The sequence below is a fragment of the Mus pahari genome, chromosome 16 (genome assembly GCF_900095145.1).
Source record: "Mus pahari chromosome 16, PAHARI_EIJ_v1.1, whole genome shotgun sequence".
Taxonomy (NCBI): domain Eukaryota; kingdom Metazoa; phylum Chordata; class Mammalia; order Rodentia; family Muridae; genus Mus; species Mus pahari.
Window position 1 is genome coordinate 40,861,784 of NC_034605.1, and position 20,106 is coordinate 40,881,889.

General features: G+C 48.1%; 1 protein-coding gene across 5 annotated transcripts in view; it reads left to right on the forward strand.

Moving 5' to 3' along the window:
• The first annotated feature begins 5,417 nt into the window (after positions 1-5,417).
• The window catches only part of Rreb1 (ras responsive element binding protein 1), a 124,321-nt gene continuing 109,632 nt past the window's right edge, over positions 5,418-20,106 (forward strand). For 3 of the 5 annotated variants that reach the window (XM_021215469.2, XM_029547658.1, XM_021215470.2), the window contains exon 1: positions 5,576-5,881. The gene's annotated coding sequence lies outside the window, so the exon portion shown is untranslated. Of the gene's footprint in view, positions 5,882-6,263; positions 6,518-20,106 lie in introns of those variants that run through there. The other 2 variants (XM_029547657.1, XM_029547656.1) reach the window with 2 other exon arrangements.

The following is a 20,106-nucleotide window of genomic DNA, read 5'->3' on the forward strand; positions in this document are numbered from 1 at the left end:
AAAAAAAAAAAAAAAAAAAAGTAGGCAAGGTGATAGCACCTACCTGACCAGGGCGCAGAGGGGATGAAGCAAGATCGTAGCTGGAAGCTCACCCTTGGACTAGCGTCTGGCACAGACTGTGTCCAGTAAGTGGTAGCTGCTGTTTTGAGAGTTGCCCTTTTCCTTTCTCTTCCTTTTCAGCAGAGCTCCTGGCCTTCACTCCCTTCTCTTCCTTAACCCCTTACTCCCTAGTCCTTGCTAGAAGGGTACCCCAGCCAGTCTTGTTTCTCAGCGCTTGCCCTTTCCCAGTTACTAGCCTCAATGGCTCTCTGGCTTAGGGTTGACCACTGCTTCCTTTAGAAGCTTCCACTTCCTTGGCCCATCTGCGTGAGAGGAAAGGGGGAGGGCCTTCTTGGGGCCCCCACTCCCTTCTCCTAATTTCAGACATATCACCCCCCCTCCTTTGGGTCTGCTGGCTTTCTATGGTCTCTCTCTCTAGGCCTTTGTGCTGAACCCAGCTCTGCATCTTTTTCCGTGTATACCTTCCCCCACATTCATGGCCCTAGTGAGCTGACTCTGAATCTCCATTAGTCACAATCAAGGGACCAAAGCTACCAGATTCTGCCTGCTCCCCTCTCCCCTCCTGTCTTTGTATTGTTTCTGCCCCCATTTCCTGCAGGGACACAGATGACCTTAACATGGCTGAAGTGACCTCCCTTCTTTAAACATCACACTTCTTGGTCACTGCTCTACAATTTCTTTCACCGCCTCTCTCCCATATTCAGCTGGCCCGGTTCTCTTCATTCTACGGCCTATTGTTTTCTTCTTTCTTGAGAGAGGGTCTCACTGTATATCCCTCCCTTGTACTCAACAACCCCCATGCTGTGACCTCTGAGGGTCCCAAGAGTGTACCAGTCAGTCACCATGCCCAGCTAGTGGCCTAATGTCTTGGATCACTTTCCCCCCCCCCTCTACCTCAGCAACAGTAGCTGAGTTTTTTCACTCTCTCAGAGTTGAACTCTTTGACTAACTCTTAATGAGTGTTCCTGTCTCGTCTTGTCATCTTCCAGACCATGCTCCACAGTACCATGAGGGAAGCTGGCTGTCCTCCTCAGTATGCTCTTTCTTGGATGAAGTCCAAGTATGCTTAGTGGTTTGCAGGGCCCCCCCCCCTGGCTGCTGCCCCAACCCCATCTCTTTCAGCCTCCCTCCTCCCCTCTCCCCCCTCCCAAGCTGCTGTCACTGAGGGAGGTGTTTGAAGTTCAGGGGACTGACCTTGTGTTGTGGCTCCGTGCCCTTGTGCTGGCTGCTCCCAGACTTCTCTGTCTGGTGTGCCCGGCTCCTCCTCTCTGCCTGGGAGACACCTACCAGTCTCTTGAGAGTCAGGAGATTATTACCCCCTCATCCAGGCAGCCTTCCCAATGTCCTTCATTATCCACTCAGAAGGAAATATCCCATTCATGTCTACCTCAGGTCTCAGGGTCACCTACTCTGTCACCGTCTATATCAAATAGGCTCCCACCTCTCCTCATTTTTTTTTCCTCTTATTTACCTCAGGCACATGCCTAGTCCTGATTTCCCTATCTCCATTTTCTCCATTTCCCCAACTCTATTAGATGTTTTTCTGACAGTTCTTTTTCTTTCTCTAAGAGATTCCCTTTGCTCCCCAACTTGGGTACTGATACTGAAAAATTCTATGTTGTAATCTCACTTAACTATGCCCCATCACCTTCAATTCCTGTCCATGTTTTAATCCATCCATCCTAGAACCTTAACTATCAGATTAACAGGACAAGGCCCATAGTATCCATAGTATCCATAGTATGATAGTATGCTGCAACACTGCTTTTATCTCTTCTTGTTTTGTTTTGTGATATATATATCAACCAATTGCTCTTTTTGTTGGCTTTTGATGTGTCTGTGTGTCTATATGTATGTCTTATGCTGGTACCCTCAGAAGCCAGAAGAGGACATCAGAGCTCCTGGTGCTAGAGTTATAAACACTTGTGTGTGAGCTACCTCATGTGGGTGCTGGGAACTGACATCTGGTCCTCTGGAAGAACAGCTGATGCTCTTAAACACTAAGCCACCTCTCAGTCCTCCTGTTTTTGCTAGTCTGTTTTTGTTTTGAGATAGGCCTGTATAGATAGCTCTAGCTGTCTTTGAACTCGTAGTAATAATTCCGCCTCTGCTTTTGAGCACAGGGATTAAAAGGGTGTGCCATCATGGCTGGCTAACTTCCACTTGTTTTGTGTGTGTGTGTGTGTGTGTGTGTGTGTGTGTGTGTGTATTCATATATGTGCAGGCATGGATGCATGTACTTTGGTGCCCAGGTAGAGGCCAGAGGATAATTTTGTGTAGTGGGTTCTCCCCCTCCACTGTGAGCGTTTGGATCCATCTCAACAACCTTCGTATTCTTTTTTTTTTTTTTTTTTTGTTTGTGTGGGTCTGTGTAGCCCTGGATTTCCTGGGAAGCCCTGGGTATCCCAGGCTGGCCTCGAACTTAGAAATCCACCTGCCTCTGCCTCCCAAGTGCTGGGATTAAAGGCGTGCGCCACCACGCCCAGCGTATTTTCATTTTTTAGTATATGACTTTTTAGTATAAAACTTCTGGGTCCTGTGGTGATTCAATTTCCTTGCCAATATTTACTTATTGGCTGACTTTTTGGTTAGTGCCATTTTAGTGGCTGTGTAGTAGCATCTCTTCATGGTTTGATAACCTCATTCTTCCTTTTTTTTTTTTTAATTAGGTATTTGGTAAATATTTGCTGTATAAAAGATATCAACATTTGAACAAACCTTTGAATGGGAGCTTTGGCTTTCAAATTTATTAATTAGCTAGGTATGAACAATTATTAGAATCCAATTCTTTTTAGTAGCTTATTGTGTTTTATTGTGATTTGAGATAGGTTCTTACACGATAGCCCAGGCTGGCCTGGAACTCACTGGGATTGCAGGCATGAGCTACTAAGCCCCATTAGAATAAAAATAAAATAAAATAAAATAAAATAAAATAAAATAAAATAAAATAACCCTAAAGGTAAAACTGGTGGTGATTTACCGTGAGAGTCCATGGAACTTTGGATATTTGAAAGTATTTTACGGAACAAACTAAACTGCAAGTAAAACTCCAACTTGGATATCAGTGCTGTTCGTGGTCCAGCTGGGTGACCCGAGCTTATAATCTGAGCACTTGGGAAGTGAAGACAGAAGGATGGTGAGTATGAGGTTAGCCTGGTCTACAAGAGCCAGTGTCAAGCAAAATACCGTGAAACAAACACCAAGAGACAAGCAAACAGGTAGTGGCTTTTGGACCCTCCTCGTTCGGACAGCTTATGAATTGGAAGCCCAAGAATAAGAATTTCTGCGATGACCTTGTAAACTTTTGTTTTAAAACCAGTCCATCACCTTCTCAGCAGACAAGTCCTCAATATGACGTTTGATAGCACTTGGGAGACAGGATGGAAGTGGCACGAGGCATAGACAGTGGTGCACACACCTTTAATCCCAACCCTTGGGAGGCAGAAGCAGGTAGATCTCTGTGCGTTCTGGGTCAGCCTGGTCTCCATAGTGAGTTCTAGGACAGCCAAAGCTACAGAGTAAGACCCTGTCTCAAAAAAACAAAACCAAAAAGAAAAAAAAAGAAAGAAAGAAAGAGAGAGAGAGAAAGAAAGAAAGAAAGAAAGAAAGGAAGAAAGGAAGGAAGGAAGATGGAATTGCTAAGGCTATTAGTGCATTTTCCTAGCACGAAGCCCACACTGGCATATCACAAATGTGGCACAATGATACTAGGGTCATAAGTTCAAGGTTATCCTCAGCTAATGAGTTCAAGGCCAGCCTGGGGACTTTATGGGGAGAAAGGGGGAAAAAAAAATGTCACTGCTAAAAGTTTCACCAGATAGAGTTTTGCTCAGTAAACAGTAGACCCTGGGAAATGTAACAGGTTCTGAAAACTTATTTTTGATGATTGGAAGTCAAATAGTTCCCTCCCAGTCTGTGGTTTAGCCTACTTATCTCAAGTCAGGGAGGGGGGTAATGGTCCAACTGTTTTTCTTAAGTTCTAGAGAATTCTATCTTGGCCAGGCTTCATTTGTTCATTCTATCCCCAGATAGACACTTCTGTTGTCAGTCTTTCTCCACCCCCCCCCCCCCAAACTTGAGTGCATTCGAAGGGAGACTTCAAATTAAAGCCCATAATAAGCTTTACAACTGTAGGGTGTACAGGAATTCCAAGAGGAGCCCACGGGGTGGAGCCAGGGCAAAGGTCATAGCAAATAGCGTGTAGCAAGCTTTCTGCATGTATAACATCAACTAAGTAGTCCCAAATACATAACTCTATAGTCCTATTTTCTGTGCTTTTTATCTTCAGAATTGGTGTGTGTGTGTGTGTGTGTGTGTGAAGGTAACTATTCTGAAGATGTATCCAAAACCGAGAACACGTCCCTTTTGGAACCTAAGTAGAAACCAGCTTACTGGTTGGAGGTTGGAAACATGTCAGCTGCTCTACGGAGGAAGCACAGCTGAGGCCTGGTTTCCCTGGGCTCTGTGATAACTTGGGCCAAGGCAGTGTGGTGGCTTCACGGCGTCCCGGGGATGGAGAGAAATTCGCAAGAGGACCCATGCTTTTCACAGTTGAAACAGGAGCCCTCTGAGAGAAAGAGATATTGTAATGTGGCTTCCCTGACGCCTTGAAGGGAGACGTGGATGACACAGCACCAGCCATTCCGTCGCGGGGTGGGGACAAGGTGGCGGTAGACGCCATCCTTAGGCCCCTCGCGGGCAGGCAGCCTCCGCTGAAGCATCACGTGTAGAGTGGGAGAGAAGGCAAAATGATAAAAGTCTAGGGCCCTTGCGTTTGTTAGAGATGAGAAGCCCTCTCCTAAGTCGCTGCGCTGGTGGGAAGGACCAACCTGGGAGAGAAACTGCAAGAGGTTGGGGGCGGGGTGAAGCGCCTGCTCTTTAATCTCCGGCCCCATCCTCTAACTCGCCCCACCTGGATGCAGGGCGAGGACCGCGTACAGAAGGAACTGTGCGGTTGGGACATCGCTTTCAGATTCAGGGGAGCGGCACTGGATCTGGGGTCCACCGTCACCACACTACCCTCTCTAGGGCCTCCTAGGCGTCCCCCCCAAGCTCCTCTCTGCATCTCTGCCTCTGTTAAAATAGTGAAACAAACTGTGTTGTAAAGTGATGGAAAGCCGCGGGCTGAGAGCCACTGGCAGTGAGGGGCTGGAGGGGAGGGGGCGCGGTGGCTGGAGATAGTGGCCACCAGTGAACGCCGGGTGGGTCGGAATTGCGCTCAGCTGTAGCAGCCGAGACCCTTCCCCTCCGGCTGCCGGGCCCGCCCCTGGCCCCGGGCGCCTAGGGAGGGCGTGGGGCAAACTTGGGGCTGCTGTAGGGGGTGAGGTGGGAACTCCACCTCCACTCATCCCGGGATAGTGGCAACTGCGGTTGCCTAGCTAAAACTGGGGCGGGGGTGACGACAGGGACAGCCGGGTACCGCGGTCCTCCCGACTCCCCCAGCTCGTTCAGCCGCGGCTGCTGCGGCAGCTCTGTAACACGTCCCCAGGAGACTCGCAGGAGCAACACGTGATGTGTCTACTTATCAGGGTGAGAGGGGGAGAGCGAGTCTCCGAGCGTGCGGGTGAGGAAGCGGGGCGGGGGGCCGAGGCGGGGGCCGGGAAGACGGCTAGGGCAACGGGGTCGCCAGCTCCTCGCCCACCTCCCTCCCTATGGGAGAAGAGGAGGAGGGGAAGTGACTGCGGAGTTGATGAACTTTGCACATCCAGAAACGCCATTTTGATTCCTTTTCCGGAACAAGTTTGCATCTCTCCTCGTTCTCTCCCCGAAGCCCACCGGTCCTCACCGCATCATGCCTGGGAGCCCAGCACCCTGCCGGGCCGTAAGTACGCGTCCCGGGTCCCCCGCTAGCGGCTCTCCGGTGGTTGCGTGATGCCCGGGTCATTGCGGGAGCGACCTTTTAAAGAACTTTTTGGGGATGGGGAGGGTGAAGTGTGCAGAGCGCGGTGTACTTCTGAAACTCGGCGTTTGGCTGAAAGGACCCGCGCACCCCACGCCTGGCAGCATGCGCTCGGTTGGGGCTGTGGGGTAGGGGAGCCGGGATGAGCTGGGCAGCCCTCTCCCCTCGGGCTGCGCGCCCGGCCGCTCCTCCTCCTCCTCCTCCCCTTCCTCCGCTCCTTTCCCCTTCCCGAGCTGCCGGCTCTGCCAACCAGCTCCCAGCGCGAGCCGCCGCAGCGCCCCGCCAGCAGGACCTGATGCGCATCCATATTAGCCGTCCGAGCGCAGGAATCCGGCCCGACCCGCGCCGCCGAGTTTATTTTTAACCAGCCCTGCCGGGACTCGGATGGTGCGCGCACCGCGGGCCAGAAACATCTTCCCAGCGCTGCTCTCCATCTTCCGCCCTCTCTCCCCCGACATCCTCCCCCCATGTGGGAGGGGAAACTTTTCTCCTACATACTTTCTAGTCCCTCTCGGGTCGGGAAGCACGGAGATGACGGAGCCAGTCCGCCGCCGCAAGGTATCCGGGGGTGCCCACCCGGGGTGCAGGCACGGGGGCCGTGCGTTCGGGGCTGCACGGTGGGAGCATCCGCCGCGCCCTGCTCTGCGGACTTTGATCCTCCCGGGCGGACGGCGCCGACCGGGAGGGGCGGCAGGCAGCCCCGAGCCCTCTGCGGGTTCCCGGCTGGCGGCGGGGCTGTGAGCGACCACCGTCCCTGGGGAGGAGGGGAGGCGGCGACCCGGGCCGCGCCGACGGGTATTGTTGGTGACTCTGAGACTGGCTGGGTACGAGCTTTGGGGGAGCCCCCGGCGTGGGGCGAGCCTGCATCGCGGAGGGGGGGCTCGCGCCCGGCGCCGTCACGAGCACAGGAAGGAGGCCCGGAGCATCCGAGGCGGGGCCGGCGCCCGCCCCACCGCCCAGCTGTGGAGCGCGCTTGGAAACTTTTGTCCGCCACCCGCTGGACCAATTTTTCTGGAGTTCTGAGACTTCGCTTTCTCCTCACACCCTGGCCTGCCCAGACGAAAGAGGGGGTTGGGGGAAGCCGGTGTCCCCCGGGGGGAGGGGGCACCGACGACTTCGAGAGGCACGGGCCCCCCCCATCAGGCCCAGCTCCCCGCGCCCCCTCCCCGTTCGCGGTCTCTTAGGAAACTGCGACCTTAATGGTTGCTAAGGAGCAGGGGAGGTCCTTCCCGTCGCCGGCCCCCTCCCTGGGAGGCGGTGTGTTTTCTGTACAGGGCTAGGGTCGCATCGAGGATGTGACCCACTCTCTGGCCCGTGGTGAGTGCGGGGCGCGGCTATGATGCCTGCGGGCAGCCGGCCGAGGTCTAGGGGCGTGGGGACCCCACTGGGCTCGGGCTCGACCGCTTGACAGGCGCCGCGTGTTGCTAGCTGCCCTCGTCCGCGGTGCATCCGTGATGGGTTATAAAAGAGGAGGAAAGTTATTTTTCCTTGCTCAGCAGATTTGCCCTCCCTCGCTCCTTACTGGTTAAGAGATAGAACGTGAGCCCAGATCCGGACGAGCAGTTCACATTCCATTACGAAATTCTACACGGCTTCAGAGCCAGCAGCAGCACTCATTCGGGGCATTTCGGAGGAGATTTTCTTCTTTGGGGGATGCTGGTAGTGGTGGTGGTGGAGGAGACCGATACAAGGGTGAATAAAAAGCAACTTTTGTCGGGGTGGCGAAAACCTTACCCTCAGTTTTCCATCGTTAGACTGCTCAACGCTCGGTCTTGTTTTAGAGTTTAGAGCAAAGCATATCCTTGTTAAAAGCCTATGGGAAGAAAGTTTGTTGAATAAAGATGTTGGGAGCTGGCAAAGTATTCTTGCAAATGATTCTGCAAAGGCTCACTTGTTGCTTGTGCATCCATCCCTTGGTTGTGAGATTCCTTTTACAGATAATATGGTGGTCTGTGTCTGCGTGCGAGTGGTTGTGCAACAGATAATTGGAGTGGAAGGTGGAGAAATGAGAACAGCCACGGAAAGAATGTGTTGATGGCTTTTAACATCCTCTAGGTTTGATGCTTTCTTGAGCAGGCAGGTATAGTTTGTGAGTTAACCCGGAAGTCTGAGTTGGAGGCTAAGGTCTTGGTTAAAACTCCTAAGAAAAGTCTGTACACCCTAAAAGAATCCATAGAGTTTTTGCGGAAAGAGTTCAGTATACTCTTCAAACACGTGCAAGGATGGACTCGTTTTAGAGGTTTAGAGTTGCTGTTTGTGTTTGTTTGTTTGTTTTTACCTCTGCCCATTGGGGTATCTACTGATGGGTCTTGCTTTGATGTATTTGGTTACACTGAATTAAACATTTGAATGGCTCTAATCAAGTTTTAAATGTGTGAAAAAAAAACCAATTTTTACAGGAGAAAAGGAGAGAGAAGTACTTTGATTTAATTATTTAATTACTTTTGATTTTAATTATTTTCCCTTCCTCCGTTTGTTTTTGGGTTAAGTTGCATTGTCTCCGTCTTACAATGTGTTTTTATGGTAAGCTGTCTTTTCAGCATGTTTTTTTGTTTTTTTTAAGAAATGCTTTACTCGCTTAAGAAATGCTGTTGATGCTCAGTGGTACATGGGATATTATTCTCGGCGGTTTCCCTGGATACCGCTTTATTCCTCATCAGAAACTCAGACAGTGTAACCCTTGCCATGGATGTGATGGGTAGCATTTGTCTGACTCGGCTGGTTACAGGTGGTGCATCCATTCCTAGCCATTTACATCATTGAGCAAGTGACCTTTTGATGGAAGGGGGCCTTTATTTTATATTTCTTCAGGCAGAACCAGCTGAGAGAGCTTATTTGCATCCAGGACAGGTAGGAAGGGGAGGGGAATGAAGTGTGTTAGTCCTTCTCTGACCGACAGCTGTTTATTGCTGATCTGCCCCTAAGTCAGGCAGGCACTAGGGAGCAGCTGGTAGCAAGCAGCTTCTGGGTTGCTTTTTGTTGTTGTGTTTGTGTGTTGTTTGTTTCACTTTTCTGTTTTAACCCCTCCTGCTGTATTGGTTCACTTCCTAGGTCAGTTTGGAAGTCTTTCTTGCCATTGTGTGGCCCACTCGCTAACATCACTTATCAGCTTCAGCTAAGTACATTTCCTGGTTAATGAAGTTGAAAAAAAAAATATTCCATCCTCTTAGGGGTTTGCATGACATAGTTAATATAAACTTTTACAGAAATTGGTTAAACAGGCTCTCTAGAAGCAGTTAGAAGTGGGTCCTTTTGATGTTTCTATTCATTATCCCTTCTGAAAAGTAGGTGGTGCTTAGAAGGTCATAGGATAAGGGTTGCTAAGCAGCTAAACAGAAGGATGCTAAAATTAACTGAAGCTTTTTTGAAAGGGAGTCCTTCCCTGTTTTACATTATTTACTAGGTTTAATTAATTTCTGAATCTTCCATGTTCTTTGATCTAGGAAGGTAGGATGTTAAAGTTGGCCCTTGTTTTTGTTATTATATTCAAATAATCTTTCTTTTGTAAGTGTCTTTAATTGAAGTTCAGTATTCTCTCAGTAGTCTCTTGACTCCTTGCTGTGGTGTCAAATGGCAGCTTGTCTGGGGTGCCTTTCTTGTCTTTGAAGAGGTTGAACTTCCCTCTTGTTATTCACGATGTATAGCCTCACCTGCTTTTGCGTTAATAAAGGATTTTTATATTTGTTTTGAAGATTCTACGAAATTCACACAGAGTTTTTTTTTTTTTGCCATTGTATTTTATTAAACGTTTGCATTCAAACGATAGAAGTGCAATAGAGTATCAATAGTAACTACAGTATAGTCCCTCCTGATGAGGGGACAATGGCTTCCTTTCCTCCTAGATTAGATTGTGGATGTGGCTGTTCCTGGTCCTACTTCTCTGGCTCTGTCTGTTCAACCCAGCTCATAGATAACCTGTTTTTGTTGTTGTTGTTGTTGTTGTTTGTTTGTTTGTTTGTTTTGTTTTTTTAAATACTCTAGGTTTAGAATATATTTGGAAGGACTGATCAGATGTTAGAAGGCAAAAGTATTATGGCTTGTGTGTTGTCTTAGTGTTTCAAGGTTTTTGAAGTTTTTCATGATGAACGATGCAAGTTGGGCTGAGCTGGTGGCTGGAAACCCTCGCTTCTGTGGGGTGGCAGGCCTGCTGCAAAGCTGGCAGCTTCCCTGCCTCAAGGTTATGTGTGTTTTCCTGACCTATCAAGCAGGCCTCGTTGAGTCATATTTTTTATATTCAAATGTAATTAAGAGATTGATAGACAGGCTTTCTCTCTCTCCTTTTTTTTTTTCTCTCTCTCAATTTTTTAGATTTAGATTGTGCTTCTAAGGTAGGAACAAGCAAGTACCTCTTTGAAATGCATGCAGGGGTCGGAGAATGGTGTCCATGCCCAAGGTTGGGGGGATGGGGGTAGATCCGAGGTAAAAGGTGTACCATCTGAACCCGGAGGGAAGTATAAGATGTGCTTTCTGAAATGCATCATTTACTTTTAACTTCCCCCACTCCCACATGGCAAGCGGACCAAGGAAGGGAAACCTGGCTGCTGGTGTTTTCTTTACTGTAGAGGTAGAAGAATGAGGAAGATGGGGAGGAGCTTTTCCTAGTTAGCAGTTAGTCTCTCCTTGGGCTGTGTCTTCAGCCCAGCTTTTCTCAAGGTCTCTCTTGTCACGTCCCTTGGGTGCCCAACAAGGTCTGAAGGGCAGCTGAGCATGCCTGGAGATTTCACCCTGCTCGTTGGCCGCTGAAGAAGAGGGAGGGAGGTGGGGAGGGAGGAGGAAGGGAGGGAGGAGGGGGTCCAGGGAGCTGTGATCTAGCATCCCTGGTTCCATGAGCCTGCAGGCTGCAGGTTACCCGTCTGTCTGCCCATCAGAAAAGGTGACTGCTTGTGAATAGGTGCTTCAGACAAAAGCAGTGGGAGGGCGGAGACTGTTTGTTCTGTGTGAATCAGGCAACTAATGCTGAGAGAATTTGAAAAACCTCCGTGGAGGCCAGGGCCTATGGACTGGCTGCTTCTGTGGCGATTCACCTGAGGGCTCCCGGAGGCGGAGGAACTCACCAGCTTACCGGGTGGGGAGGGAGAATGAAATCCCCCACTGGTTTTGTCAGACAGCCAGACTGAAGAGAAAAAGTCTCCGTGGGGGTAATTAGATAAAGCTTTTAAATGCTCTATTTGTTTTTCCCCTGAGCTTGCTTGGTATTTCATCCTTTTTACCCTCCCCCCCCTTACCAAGACTGGGGAAGAATTGTTACAAAAGCGGTTGATAGGCTGGTAGTTGAGTTGCTTTTACACCCTCTTCCCCCCCCCCCACCCCCTTAGCTTTCTAGGCTAAGTGTCAGCCTCTGATGGTGAAGAGGGTTAGCACAAATTCTTAAGTTTACACTCAGAACACCAGGGGTTTACAGCTAGGCCCATCCTGACCCCTGATTCCTAACTCGAGGCCAGCACTAAAAACAGATGCTGGCTTGGAAGAAGCTTGGCTTTGAGGACTTAGCATTTAATATTTACCATGGGTGTCTCTTTCTGTAGTGGCGTTTTAAAATAAGGTCAGGCCCCTTTGGAAGTAATCCTCTGCTTGAATTTGAAGGGTGGAGGGAAGGAGGTAAACAAACACAAAGCCCATTGGCTGCGCTGCTACTGATGGGGATGCGGTTATCCATGCCTTTTCAACCTCCCAGCATTGTTGGAAAGGATGAAATGGATGTTCCAGAAAGTCAAAAAACCTATAAATGGTATATTTTATAGAGTGGCATATTTTTGAGTTCAGGAAGCTTTGTGGTTATCCCACTCCAGATTTCCTTTCCAGAATTTTGTATCCTTGGTTCCTTTACCTTTAGCTGAATTTACCTACAAGTTTCTCTCACTGGGGATGGGGTGGGGACTGCAGCTTTTGCTTCCAGTGTGGGGAGCAGACAGACATGACAAGCAGGTCCCTCTTAATGGGGTTCACCTGGGGATGGGCTTGAGGAGGAAGACAGGAGCCAAGCTCAGGGCTTACTCTTCAAAGGGATTGGTCTTTATAGCCTTTAAGCAACAGGGACAAGAGATGCTGGTGGGCTTAGGACCCAGCTCTGCCCTGCTGAGAATGCCCAGAGCCCTTGACTAGATCACTGGTACTACCAAGAGGGGGTTGGAGTGGATGGAGGTGCGGGGTTACACTCCATATCGCATGTATTCTGTGTGGAGAAATTCCATACAGCAGCAGGTAAGCTCTTTATTACATGCCTGTAAGGGAGCTTGGTTGGCAGGTTCAAAGTATCACAGACAGTTTGAGGGTGGAGCAATGGTTGCCTGCCCGCCCGGACTGTTAAGTAGATTTGAACAACCCTGTTAGTAAGTCAGTCCCAGGACTCATCTGCTTCTAAAACAACCTTGATTCACCGACAGGAAGCTACCTCAATAGATGCCTCAGCTTTACCATCACGATTTCAGCCATCCTTCTGCCAGGTCTCCCTCATTTTGTAAGTTATGTGGAGTACATAACTTTTTTTTTTTTAAGTGTTTGAACTAGCCCCTACTTGCTTGATGCTTTTGGGCACTCACTGTCTCTCTCCGTTTTGTTTCTCAGATTTTTGTAAAATTCTTACATAATCGTCTATCTTTTATTCAAGGGCAGTTTTCCTGAGCCAAGCCTTTGGCTCAGAGGCCTCCTCTAGAGAGGAGGGTGGGCTATCCTGTAGCAAGACAGGATTGGAACGAGGAAGGGGCCCAGGGATGGAGAGCAGAGAGGAAGTGGTTCTTTGTGTGGGACCCCAAGATGGAAATGTCTAGAAGTGTCAGGGGACACAAATATCACTGGGTTCGAGTAAGCCCTTGTTTTCCTTTACCACAGCTCAGTGTGCCTCACTCAGACTGGAGACAGGGCCCGGAGTCCTGGGGAGAGAAAAGGAACCAGTGTTCCAGAACAGGGAGGGCTGTGATGCTCTGGGCTTCCGGTTGTGTTGTGTGCCTCTGGACCTTTTATCTCTCACACCAGTGGACCAGCTGCTCTAAGGTGCCACAGCCTAGCAGACACCTTGCCCGGGGATGGGTCCTGTTGCATCCGGCCTTTGGGTGTTTTCCTGCCCTCAACCTATGAACTGGCAACTCCCAGCTCTCTACTTTTACAGCTTTTGCCAGAGCCGGGACCTTCAGGCACCTCGCCCTGCAGGTACTTGTTAAAAAAAAAAAAAAGAAAGAAAAAGAAAGCCATCTCCCTTGCCTTCTAGAAAGGGATCAGAAGGGTCTGGTGTCCTCAGGCAGCCAGGCCAGGCACCCCGCTGTCTTCTGTGGCTGGCCCCACATTGGGCAGAAACCCCCCTCGAGGGTGTTGCAAATGCCTCTTAAGTTAATTTCCTGTGACCAGTTCCTCCTTTCTGCAGTTCGCCCTGCCCTGTCGTCCACAGAGTGGCGTGCATTGTCTTGCGTGCCTCAGAACAGTCCTTGTGTCTACAGGAAGAGATCCAAGTGTCTCCACAGGGCCCACAAGGATCTTCCTCCATCAGCTGCTTCTACGTGTGTTCTGTAGCCTCCGCTCTTGCAGCTCCCCGCTTCAAATCCACTGCCCTTCTGAATAATTTCTCTGCTTTCACCTGGGTTGTTCTTCCTGCTGTGTCTCCAGCTCTTCTCCAGCTAAAATCCTTTCTTAATTTTATTTTTTCCAAAACCCTGTCTTTGGGGGACTGTTAGGTCCTTACAGCCTCCCCTCTTCCCCCAGTGTTTTCCCACCTCAGGAACATCGCTCTCCCCCAACTCCCCACCCCTGTCCCCAGCACCTAGACTGAGGACTGCTTAGTTGGTGCTCATGCCTTAGCCTGTGCTGAGTTCCCATACAAAACCCAAAAGGTTTTGGAGAAGAACCATACATAATTTGGAGCTGAGGCCTAAACAGAGCTGCAGAAGGAAACACATGCTTTGTTTTGGTTTTCTTCTGTATGCTCCTCACACCACAGTTCGGTTCTAGGTGCATATGGGTGGGGGGAAGACTTGGATCTCCAAAAACCCTAAAATAAAAGTTGTCTCAGTAAAGAAAAAAAAAAAAAAAAGACTTTGTGAATGCTTGGTTGCTTTAAAAAAAAACAAAGAAAAACGGTCACACCAGGGGCTTTACTAATTATAGCACTTTTCATGGCTCTTGGTTTAAAGTTTACATTAAATAGGAGAGATGAGCATGCAGATCAAAGAGCACATCATTTCAGAGCTCCAAGGAGTGGGCCCATTTTCTCTGCTTAGTTAGAGTTTTGCTTCATTAGTGGTATGAGTTAATAGGAGTGTTGGTCTGTGTATAATTCAACTTCTTCCCTCCTACCCCCCACTACTTCTTGGACCTAAAACAAAACACCAAACCAGGAACACAGAGGGTATGGCCAGTCCTTCATTCCTCCTTTATTTGCCTGTGTATACATACACATGCTCCATAGCTATTAGTTCTAGGCCATAGTAATGACCCGTCATGGTTTCAGGGGACTGTCCTTGATGCTGAAGGGAACTGCTACGAAACAGGATGCTTTTGAATATGAAAGTCATCTCAAAGTCATCTTTAAAAGATGGGCACTCTGTTTAGCAATAGATGGATGTTCTGAAATTGGAACGGGGGTGGGGGTATCAAAACCAGCATGAGGGCTTAGCTTCTGTCCAGAAGCCCTGAATGCCATTCTCAGAACTCAGACACTGGAGACAGGAGGATCAAAAGTTCAAGGTCATCCTCAGCTCCATAGCTAGTTTGTGGCAAGCTTGGAGTGTGATAGCCAGTTTCAAACAAAACACAATACACACACACAACACACACACACACACACACACACACANAGAGAGAGAGAGAGAGAGAGAGAGAGAGAGAGAGAGAGAGAGAGAGAGAGAGAGAGAACACATTAACAAAAATCCAAACGTTAAAGACCAGCAATTTACATCATCCTTTATGAGGATGAAGTCTGAAGTCTTGATTGCCTCAGGCATGGTAGTTTCCTTATCTCGGTTATCCTAGAATTTGGGAGATAGAAGAAGGATCAGGAATTCAAGGTTATCCTCTAGGATGTTCAGGGTCAGCCTGGGCTACATGAGACCCCTTGTCAAACAACCAAAAATCATTGTCATGCTGCCAAATGTGTGCAAGGACATTGCTCTGTCCTCCTGTCGTATACATATACTTTTAGTCGTCAGTAAATGCTTAACCTGCCAGCTGTAGGGCAAACAGATCTGCTAGATGCAGTCAGAAAGTAAAGGTTTTATTTTTTGAGACAAGGTTTCCCTTATGCAGCGCCAAGGTTGGCATCAAACTCAGATCCTGCTTTGCCTAGGAGTGTGGGGTTAGATAGTAAAAAAAAAAAATTTTTTTTTAAATAATTTATTGATTCTTACTTAGTGCACATTGGTGTTTTGTCTGTATGTGTGTCTGTATGAGAGTGTCAGATCCCCTGGAACGGGAGCTACAGAGAGTTGCCAGCCACCATGTGGGTGCTGGGAATTGAACCTGGGATCCTCTGGAAGAGCAGCCAGGGCTCTACCTGCCAAGCCATCTCTCCAGTAATGAAAGTAAAACTTTTGAAAAGCCATTTTCTCTTTTATAAGACATTTAATTGTTTGGAGAATGATTTTTATAGAAGTGTTTGGTGACCATCTCCAAATGGTTCCCAGAGAGTGGTTAATTAAATCTGTGTATTTGGCTAAGCACTTGAAGTTTGAAATCTAGTATAACTTACCTTTGTACGTAGTGCTGGATAATGAATTTCAGGCATTGCACATGTGATGGAAGTACCTCTGCCTCTGAGTTATAGCCTTATCCCGAAACATGTATGCATATTACTATGTAATTCTTTTTTTTTTTTTTTTTTTGAGGCACAAAGCAGGATTTCACTGTGTAGTCCTGACTGGGAGCTAGCTTCTCTTGCTTAATTCTGAGTGCTAGAATCTCAGATATGGAGTACCACACCTGAATTCCAAGTAGAATTTAAAGAAAGGATGCCGAGTTTATATGTCTCTGAACTGGATATTTATGGATGGAGTACACTGTTGGTGATGAATGCAATACCTTGCAGATCCTTGGCAAGGGCACGCCCCTGCGCCCCTTCGTTTGTATCTACATTGTGAAAACCAGGTTCCATCGAACAGTGTTCCGGAGCTAAGTTGAGGCTTTACATCCCTCTTTAAAGATTGCATCAGGAAGCCGGGGCGTGGTGGCGCACGCCTTTAATCCCAGCACTTGGTAGGCAGAGGCTGGCGGATTCAAAGTGAGTTCCAGGACAGCCAGGGCTACACAGAGAAACCCTGTCTTGAAAAACCAAAAAAAAAAAAAAAAAAAGTGCATCAGTCTGGCGTGGTGGCTCACACCTTTAATCTTGGTACTTGGGAGGGATAAGCAGGAGGATCTGTGAGTATGAGGCCAGCCTGGTCTACACAGAGATCTCTCTTAAGGACAACAAAACCAAATACTGTATCAGGGGATGTAGTATCCATTCATTCAGGTCACTTTCCATCACTTTTTACAAATCCCATGGTATTTGTTTTGATAATTTTTAATAGACATAAATATTTATGCCCTATGTGAAGACAGGGCTAGTCATCCAGGCTTAATTGTGGGAGAGAAAGACACCTACCCTAGCTTACAGCCTGGAAGGGGCTATACAGCATACTGCATACAGACAGGCATGTCTGGCAACGCACCATTGATGGCTGTGGTAGAAGTTAACATGACAGAGGGCTGTGGGTCAGTGGAGGATTCTGGGTGACCGGTCAGGATTAAAATCCTGATGAAAAGGTCACATTTGTGCAAGTACCTGAAAGGCGACAGAAAGAGAGTACTTTGGGGAACAACATTCTCAAAGGCCCTGGGGTTGGAAGAGGTAATGTCTCTAAGGAAGGAAAAAACAAAAACAAAACAAGAATTCTGCATGATAAAAGAGCTGCAGGCAGGCAAGGCTAGAGCATCATGCTGAGGTACCTAAGAGCAAGTTATAAAATCCAGGCCTGGGAGTGGCACTTTGAAATTAGCATTTCGAAGGCCACGCCTACCTACCGGAGAAAAGATCATCACGTAGATGTGTTTCACCTTGTGCCTGCAGAGCAGCTAGAGAACAGCTAGAGAGCTAGTTCCTGACCACTCTGTACCTGGGGATGCAGAAATGGGCGGCATCAGTGGACTTGATGTGACAAAAGGTAGGAATGTCCCAGAGACCTTGAGACTTGGGTGGCTTCTGTCACCAGCTTTTCTAATTCTCTGGTGGAGAATTAATGGAATGGAATGTGGGGTGAAGTAAAACTTGGGAAGGAAATTTTCTTTTAAAAATCAATTCACTCCCCCCCCCTTTTTTTTTTTTAAGATTTATTTATTTATTATATGTAAGTACACTGTAGCTGTCTTCAGACACTCCAGAAGAGGGAGTCAGATCTTGTTACAGATGGTTGTGAGCCACCATGTGGTTGCTGGGATTTGAACTCCGGAAGAGCAGTCGGGTGCTCTTACCCACTGAGCCATCTCACCAGCCCCCCCCCCTTTTTAAAAACCATTTTTGTTTACCTGTAGTGTTTATTTGGTTAAGAAGTATGTGCCTGGCATAGATGAAGCATGAGAGGTCTCACGAGAGGGATTTGTTAAGTGGGATCTTAATGGGGACCAGCCGGGGTGGCTTTCTTCTCTCTTCTCTCTCCTCTCAAATTTCCTCATCTTAAAGGGAATAGGAACAGTTTGTTGTCCATGGTCTGAGCTTCTGAACAGTATTCAGAGGAGATGGACGCACAGATTGTTATTATTATTGTTCTTTTAAGTGACATTTAGTTTTGAGTGTGGGCCTTCATGCTATAGGACATGTGTAAAGATCAGAGGACAGCATGGGAATCATCAGTTCTCTCTTAACGATGGATGTGGATCCCTAGGATTGAGCCCAGGTTGTTTGGCTTGCTGGCAAGTGCCGTTACCCACTGAGCCATCTTACCAGCCCTTTACACACGAGTCTGAAGAGCTGGTGGGTTTTCAATCATTTTAATGATACTTGTTTATGAGCAAAGGGCTTAAGGGATGAAGCATCAGGTAAGATCTGAGCTGGGACTCTGGATTGCTCAAATCAGGGTTCCTTTCATGACCTGATTTTCCAACTGAGTACCTCATTAGAACCACATGACGGCCCCTGGACACATGATGCTCTCGGTCATGTGATGTTCTCGGTCACGTGATGCCTTCACCATCTTAGATGGTTGCATCAATATTTCCCTTGACATTAAACTTGTGTGTCTTCTGTGTGTATCCTGGGCTCTTCCTTAGATCTTAAGGTACCAAAGACAAAGATTTAACCTCAGAATTCCACAAAGGAGCAGGAACTCGTTCGGGTGTTGTGGTTGTCTGCCCGGTATCCACTCTGGCGGACGGACCACCCACCACCCAGGCAGGTCTTCGGGTTATACTCTGTTAACTTTTCTCCCTAGCTGACAGCAATCTTTTTGGAAGCAGACAGAGTGTTTTCCGCTGAGTTGGTACACACCGGAGGCTGGCACGCAGGCGTGTCCCCCGTGCTCTTGCCATGAAGGGAAGCGCTGTGATCTGACTCCCAGAAAGTTCCATGGGGTTCCAGGGCTGTGCAGCAAGTAGTCATCTCCTAGGGAGGACTCCTGCTTCCCAGGGGAGGGCGTTTCTGTCTCACTCAGCTGCATAGCCACCCCTGGTGCCCGAGTAGGGCCCACTCATAAGATGGTCTCTCAGAGATGGCTTACTAGCACTTCAGATTTGGTTAGTGCTTGTCTCTGAGGCCACTCACCCCAGGTAAGCTCACAAAGACCTAAGGATGATGGCTTTTTCACCATGACCAGCCTTGGTTCTCCCAGACAGAGTTTATCTGTGTAGTCCTAGCTGTCCTTGGAATTGGCTTTGTAGACACCTGGCTGGCCTTGAACTCCAAGGTCTTTACCTGCCTCTGCCTCCTGAGTGCTGGGATTAAAGACGTACACCGCCACCACCCAGATGTTCTCAGTCTGGATTGGTGGAACCTGAACATCCCATGGGACACCCCGGATACACCCAAGGCAGCTCTGGTCCCACATTGTGGGGAGTACACGGTTTTCCATCACTTGCTTGGGATCCTGTAAGTTTTTACATCACTGGTCCATAAATCCCATCACAGCTAAAACCAAACTATATATTTGATAAATATATCAAGCCTATATTTGATAAAGAACTGAATGGAGGATGTGGAGGCCTTTTCTAGCCAAAGCCTATAATTGTATCTCACACTTTAAAGAGATGGAGGCAAGGAAAATCAAGAGTTCTGCTACATAATGACAAGGCCAGCCTGGACTCCATACCTCCTTTTCTCAGAATAAACAGTAGCTTAGGAGATACTCAGCAGGAATGAAAAAAAAAGAAATAGTAAAATTTGAAGTTTAAAACTGGGAAATTTAGATACTTAAAGTACTATGTGAACAATGTTTGAGGGGTCTAAGAGAGGCCCACACCCTACTATGGCCTAGCCTCTGTGTGGATTTAGCATCTGAGCTGGTTGTAAGTGTTGTTCACTAGATAGTTGCCCTGTGATGGATATCTGCGATTGTCCATAGTTCCTTCAGGAGCCAAGTTTTGGTGACAAACACATGAAGCCACTTTTGGACAGTCTACCCATAAGCCCCTATTTTGATGTCCTTTAACAGACTTAGGGGCATGAGCATATCTGAGGTACATCTCCTCACCCTACATCTGAGGCCATCTGTTGCCTAGCAATGAAGTGGAAGCTTTCTGTGGAAAAGCTCTTGAGACTGATAAAATATTGAGGGGAATGCTTGCTTCCCAGCTTTGTTCAAAAGTTCCTCATGATACACATCCTGAGGTTATCTCTTCTCCTTGGTGAGCCCAGAGCCACCTTTATCTTGACTGAATGTGGTCTTGGAGTATCTGCTAGCCTGGTAGGAGTGATGGTATATGCCTTTAAACCGAAAATGGCATGTAGATCTCTTAAGTTCAAGGCCATCCTGGTTTATAAGAGAATTAATTATAGGCTAGCCTGGGCTACATAGTGAGACCTTGCCTTTAAAAAAATTATAAACGTTGCGGGGCTTGGTGGCGCATGCCTTTAATCCCAGCACTTGGGAGGCAGAGGCAGAGGCAGAGGCAGGCAGATTTCTGAGTTTGAGGCCAGCCTGGTCTACAAAGTGAGTTCCTGGACAACCAGGGCTATACAGAGAAACCCTGTCTCA